Source organism: Petaurus breviceps, unplaced genomic scaffold, assembly GCF_028583685.1.
Source record: "Petaurus breviceps papuanus isolate PSGF00001 unplaced genomic scaffold, PetGlider_PUasm1.0 229, whole genome shotgun sequence".
Lineage (NCBI taxonomy): Eukaryota > Metazoa > Chordata > Mammalia > Diprotodontia > Petauridae > Petaurus > Petaurus breviceps.
Window position 1 is genome coordinate 24014265 of NW_027185903.1, and position 7297 is coordinate 24021561.

A 7297-nucleotide genomic window follows, 5' to 3' on the forward strand; every position below is an offset into this window, starting at 1 on the left:
AGCATTCACAATATTACAACTTATCACAGAAAATCATAATATAATATTCACAACATAGTCTTAAAGGAAAATAGTCACTCTTAAGTTAATTCAATCAGTCACTTATCAGTAGTCTAAAAATATACAGTCAAAGTCTTCCACTCTTGGGACAAAGTCTTGATTAACTCAATCAGTCACTTATCAGTAACGATATCTCAAAGTATTCAAAGTACAATCAGTCACTTATTCAGCAAAGTCTTACTAAGTATTATACACAAAACCCTCCACCCCTTAGGTCACTAGTAAACTATAATTCCATAATTACTCAGTACCCAAGGAGAGGTCTTTTCATCTTAACTTGGGGCCAGTTCTCAGATTCCCTGGATCCCTTTCCATGGTCCCAGATTCTACCTGGATTCACCAGACTGTCACCTGGGTTCAATGGCAGACAGCTCCCAGTTCCTTGACCAGCTCTCTGGGCAGGTCCTGCTCCACACTGAAGTTCACAGTGTCTGGTCCATGTCAGATCCTTCACTATTTCTGCTCCAGGGAATTTAAGGCTCAACCAAGCCGCAAACAAAGAAAGTCTCAGCATCCCAGTCATGCTTCAGTCACCTGGGCTCCAGGTTCCTGGGCTCCTGGCTCCTGGGCTCTGGGTTCCTGGGATCCTGTTCAGAAGAAGCTCCACCACCACAAGTTCTCAGGACTCAGTTCTCCATTCTTTTATAGCTGTTCTGCCACCAGATTTCGGTCTCAAGGAAATTCTGACTCTGCCTCTCTGGGGCTTTTCCTTGTATACACATAGCCTGTTTCAGCCAACCCCTTCCTGTCACATCAGTAACAAGAGACAGGAGTTCATACCTTCTGTTTCCCCAATAGAGGCTTGATCAGTTACTAAGTGCTAAGTACCTGCTACTTTTGCCAACACAAAGGGATCTTCAAATTCAAAATTACATTACCATTACAGATGGTATCTGCAATGTCTGACCAACTCTAAGCCCTCCATAGCCCTTGTTTCAGTCACCTTCATGGTCTTTGGAACAAATTGTGCTTATCCACCCATTCTGCTGGGGGAGGTCTTCACATGTTTGGGGTAGACACCCCCCCAACTTGCCAACAAGTTTGAGGTCTGTCAGTTACCCTCAACCTGGTTTAACTCATCTGCTGGAACGACTTACCAGGCTCTAGTGCTGCCAAGACTACAGCTTCTCGGAGCCATGGTTAACATGGTAGACACCAAAGGAGGAGGAGCAGCCCTGGAAAGGGCCCAGTCACCCTCACACCAGAGGTGCTAGCCCTCTATGGACACTCCATACACCCCAATCTGGGCGAACAGATCCATGAATAGATTTCCAGAGGCTGGTGACTTTGGGTAGGGAAAAAATACATTATATCTTTAGTTTTACTAACCTCTTACTGAATTTTAACTGAAGCATTTCCTTTAATTATTTTAAAAACAACAATAATGTGATTCTGGGCAGGCATCCATACACAGTTCACCAGACTGTTCAGGGGCCTATGACACAAAAAAGATAGAGACCCTTGTCTAAATGTTCATTAAGGTCCATCCTCGTTCTTCATCCTAGGATCCTGTCTTCCCCTATTTGATGAGGACTTCTTGCCCAAGGGTTGTGGATGATAGACATTAGATTATTGAATGACTGTTTCTAGCAACCCCAACATGAGGATCTTAGAACCATAGAAAGAACCAGAAGGGACCTTAGACATCAGTTGGCCAACTCTCCTTTACAGCTAAGGAAACCTACTTTGACCAATCTTTTCCCTCTTTGGAAAATTAGAGAACCACTTCTTCATTTTCTCTTCCAATTCCAGATAATATGAGGACAATATTTCATATTTACTCAGTTGAGACCTAACATGTCTAAAGCCTCCTCCACTCCTCTGTATTTCTTCCACATTTTTGTATACTGTTGTTTCAGGTGTCCAGGTCTGTTACCTGTGACATTGTGAGAGTATTCTCTCCTTGCATTCCTTTCTTAGAGCCTTTAAAATCGAGAGTAGTTTGGCTTTCTTTTTCTACTCACCTCTATTTCTCTATAGCTTTATAACCCAAATACTTAAAATTGTAGCTTTGTGTATACTGACTATATCTGGTATTGGGGGGAACTTTCTATTAAGATCAATGGGACTTGTGGCTTTTCTCCATCAAGAGATCTTTCTCTTTGAGAACCACTGTATTTACCTTAATTCTGAGTCTTCCCTAATGTAATTCAGGCAGCTAGGTGGTGTAGTAGACAGAGTGCCAGATCTGGAGTCAGGAAGACCTGAAGTCAATCTAGACTCAGACACTTACAAGCTGTGTGACCCTGGGCAAGTCACTTACTCCTGTTTGCCTCAGTTTCCTCATCTGTAAAATGAGTTAGAGGAGAAAACGGCAAACCATTCTTGTATCTCTGCCAAGAAAACCCCAAATGGGGTCCAGAAGAATTAATGCAACAGAAAGGACTGAACAACAGCCTAATGTAATTTCACCTTTCTCAACCACAAGCAAACAAGCAATTAGCAATTTGAATACAAAGTGTTTTTATGACAAATATACAAAGATAAAAATGGGACTAGCTTTAGGGTTTAGAAGCAAGGTAATATCACTTTGCTTTATTTTCCATGGGGGTTGGGAGGTTGGATAGGCACAGGGATGACAAAAGCAATCTTTCATTCCAATGGAGAAAATCTCAGTAACATAGGTGGAATCAGAACTTCAGGAAAGTCAATATGTGCATTCTGTCTCCTGGCTTACCAGTCGTGAAATAACTGACTCCTTTGCTCTAGTTTCCCCATGCCAAGTCTATATCTATCCCAGCTCCAGTCCTGCTTGCATTTTCCATAGAAAACCCCACTTTCGTTTGCTGCCATAACCTTGGATGTCCTTTTTCTATTTCTACCTCCACCTTTCTTCCCGAAGCACAGGTCTCCCCAATTTTGTGCCCAAGTCTTCTGCCCATGGCAAAATGGGAAAACAGTCCCTTCTCCTCTCCATTCAATACTTGCATTCTGGGCTCAGGGCATTACAGGACAATGAATTCTTTTCTATCTGTGCCATGCCTCAGGCCAATGGCATTCTGGGAAGGTGATTCATTTTCTGCTTCTTTTCTCTAGCGTATCTGCTGCACTCCTTCCCCATCACAGCATACCGGATAACCTACCAGCAAGGCAATGGCCCTGGAGTTTTCTCCTCATCATGAGTTGTTAGACTTGCAAACTCTTTGGGGGACCAAACAATCTGATACTTGCCTCCTTCCCTATTAAAAGCATCTGTTATCCCATCCTCCATCTCAATAGGTGGATAACCTTGCTTGCTAGACTTTCTTCAGTGATGTGAAGGTCAGGAAAATCATATCTCTAATGGGACTCCTGCTCCTCTGTAGAAAGGGCCATGCATTCTTTGCATTTTTATTATTTTGGCTCAGTTGTTTATTGTCAGGAATTTTAGTGGAATGCTTTAATATATATTCTAGTCTTAGTTTTGCCGATGCTGAAGAAAGATCTGGTAATTTTGAGGAAATGTTTGCATTACCTTATGTGTTCTAGAGAGACTGAATATAAAGAAACATACTCCGGAACTCAGTTTGTGATATTGGCATTGGGAATTGGGGAGTGCAGCTGAAAGGGGCTCTTTCATATTCATTTCTGAGATTTAATTTTATTAGGAGATGCAAATGATCTGTTAAGCAAATGTAAAACAAAGGACAAGAAGATGATCTCTGTGTCAATAGCAGGATGGCCTGGCCTAAAAGCCCATCTGAATAACTCTTTAAGAAAAGATCTGATATCCAATGCATTCTTTTTTTTCTAGATTCATCAAAATCTCCCCACACAAAGAGATGCCCCCACGAGGCTCCAATAAACCTACCACCTTCAGACTTAGACATTTTCATGACAGTCACCAAGTTTCTTCAGGGCCAAGTCACTGTTTAAGGACTAATGTGTTTGGAGAGGGGAAAAAAATGCTCTGTTATTAGGCAGAATCCCTTTTATATACAGGGAATTGGATCAATTTGACCCTGATTGTCTCTCTTCACTTTATTGTCCCACTACTTCAAACACTGGGCCCTGGGCATTATCTTAAGGAAGAGGCTGATTGAACTGTAGGGCTGACACTTGTCAGCTGTGGATAATGCTGGTTTCAGTCAGTCATGCTCACACATAAATGAGCCATGACAGAGATAGACTGTTGAATAGAAAAAGCAGTTTTACTGTGGGTAACCTTTCTTGAATAAATGCAACAAATAATAAAGTCTGAAAAGAGGAATACGCTCCTTAGGAAAACACTGTGAAGTGCAGAGTCGAATGATAGATTATCTCTTTGCTGATCAGAAATTGCCCATTTTTCGGTGCACGTTATTGAGAAAGAAAAGTAGAAGTGCTATAATTATCATAAAAATTACTCTGGCTCAGTCTATACAAGTAACTATATGCCACCAGATAACAAAACCCAGTGTTTGGCTTGGCATCTTAGGATGCAGCATTATTTATATACCAAATGGGACTCTCATTCTATACCTTAGAAAATGGTGGCACACATCTTCTGGAAAACTAGCAGAAAAGAATGTGAAATTTGGACTTTATTCCCTTAAAAAAATTATTTTCTTTTGAAGAACTCCCATTAGAAATTGTGGAAAGCCTACATTTTCAATCAAGGGAGTCAAAAGAATGATCTGAATTTACAGGCCTGTAATTGGAACAAATTGTAAACAAAAGAATAGCTCATTCTAGCCACATGATGTGTCCATAGCCCCGTTGTATACTGTGTGTTAGGGGGAAAAATGATGTTTCTTTAAAGCAAGCTAACTCCACCACAGTCTCAGAGCAATTTGCATAAATGTCTTACCATGATTTTTTTTATTTATGGGCCCTAAGTTTCTAATTAAATACTAATTAATACTATCACCAGAATTGTCTCCCATCCCCAGCTCTTCATAGCTCTGTCACTTTGATTAATGCATAGTCATTTATTAACTTATTTAACAAGCCGAGGTGCCTCGTGACAAACCAGATTAAATTATCCTCATAACAGTCTCATTACTGTAAAAAAAAAAAGACGGGGGAAGAGTTTTAAACTTAATAAAAATTATTCTCAATAATGTTAAAGCTTTTTCACTGCAACCTTAAAAGATAGAAATAGGTTCCGTGTTTGATTTATAATATATGGAGCTGTATAAAGCATCCATTAATAAAATTTATAAGTTCATTTAAGCTTATGCATTACAGTAGTTCTCTAGCCTTGGGTACTTATTACTTAACTTTTGCTGTAGTTATGAAGATAATTAATGTTCTGACCAGACAGGGACTAAAATACCCACTAGAATGAGATAATTAGAGACATAAATAATGTTTAGATTCTTGTGGGCTGCTCTTAAAATTAATTGTTTTGTTTTCCATTCTCAACTTGATAAAGAAGAAAATAAGCATTTACCAAAGGGCTGGGTTCCTTTTGCTGGGAGACCATGAAAAGCTGTCCCGGTGGCCTGGAAAGACAAAGGTGGTGTGACCTCTTTTCTGAAGGGCAGGGCCCTCTGCAAGCCCTCAGGCCTTGGGAAAAGGGCCTGGAGAGTAAGGGTTTGAGACAAAGGCCTCCAGGCCTTGGAGGAGGGGCTGGGCCACCCTGGTTGCTCCTCTGGTGCACTCTGGTTACCATGCCAGGTGTTCTGCAAACCTTTTAAGTCTTTCAGGGTCGTCTCTGTCCTTGGGGAGGAATTTTGGAAGAGCTTTGGAAGAGGGGCATGAGTCAGAAATGAGAAACTTAAGGAAGTCTCATCATTAAGTGGAGGTGAAGAGTTAGCCTCTGAGTCAAACCTTGAGGAGGAGCAGGAGGGCCCCAGAGGGAGTGGAATGTGCCGATGGCACACAGCCTTTCATGCTGACTGTGCAGAATGCACAGGGCCCTGCTGCTCATGGAAATATGGATAAATGTGTTTCCTCAAAAGGCCTACCTGCAGTTGTTTATGAAAATGAATGTGCTGCATGTTCCTAGGCAGGCAATTTCCCCTTCTCTTTGTCTCGTTTTGGGCTGAGTTCACTTGTACCCTAAAACTCCAGGAAGCTAAGGGTACGGGCAATTTGGACATGAGGTGGTCCCCGCTCAGGTTCCCCGGCATCAAGCTTTTGCTTTCTCTGTGGAGCAGTGGGTCTACTTGTGATTGCTCAGGGCTTCCTTCCTTTAAATGTGTAAATGGGTAAAATGTGTAAAAATGACTTAGAGTCAGTTTATATTTCTTCATGGTATGGTTTGATGTTGGTCATTCTTTCTTCTTTTTGTTGTTATTTTCTCTCATGTGAATCAGGAGGGAAACAATGATAGATAGGCTCTTTAAGGTTTACCAAGTGTTTTCCCCAGCTTGGCCTGTGAGGTAGATGTTCAAGTATGCATAACCCTGCTTTATTTTATTTTATTTTTTAGATGAGGAAACTGAGGCTCAGAGAAAATATCACACACAGCTAGTGTCAGAAAAGACGTTCCTCTGCATCCTAATCCTGCACTCATTCTATTCTAGCCCACTGCCTGTCCAATAACAATAACACCCCTGTTCTTCTATGAAAATGAATAGAGTACTTGTCAAAGCTCTGGAATGAGCCTGGTGACTAGTGCAATTGCAGTTCTGGGATAAATGGGTGTTATTTCAGTAAAGGTTGGAGTGTATAATTGTCACCACTAGTGATTTTGGATGCAGTGTTCCTAGTATACTTCAATGCTTCAAAAATTCCTTAAAAGTATTGGCGGGGGGGGGGGGGGGGGGGGGGGGGGGAAGAAGGGGAAAGGTACTTCCTTCACCATATCATATATGTCACAGCTCCTCTAAGCCTCCAGGGACATCTCTTCCAGTTGTTGTAGCCAAACAATTATCCCTTGGCAGCCAGACTTTTGGAGATAGGCCGAATGGTCCTCAGATACTGGATGCACCAAAGCCTTTCTAGCCAGTTCTTGTAATTTTGAAAATGCAATTTAGTTTAATTCCATTCTGCTCAATTCAATTCAATAACTGTATTAAGCGCCAATTTGACACAAGGAACTAGTCAGAGGGGGGTGTCTCAGCTTGGAGAGGGGTGTCTCAGACTCAGGGAGTGGAAGATCTGGGTTCAAGTTCTAACTGAAACTTGACTGTGAAACCCTGGGCAAGGCATTTAATCTTTCAGTGCATTAGGCCACTCTTTATGCCTTTAAATTTGAGACTAGCTGGTGATCCCTATTGCTGGAGGGATTTTCCTTACCAGGAGTTCCCTTTATTAATGAGATTAGCGGTTTGAAAAAAAATGTTCAATTCATTAGACAAAAATAAACCAGAGGATAGAGGGGGTTACC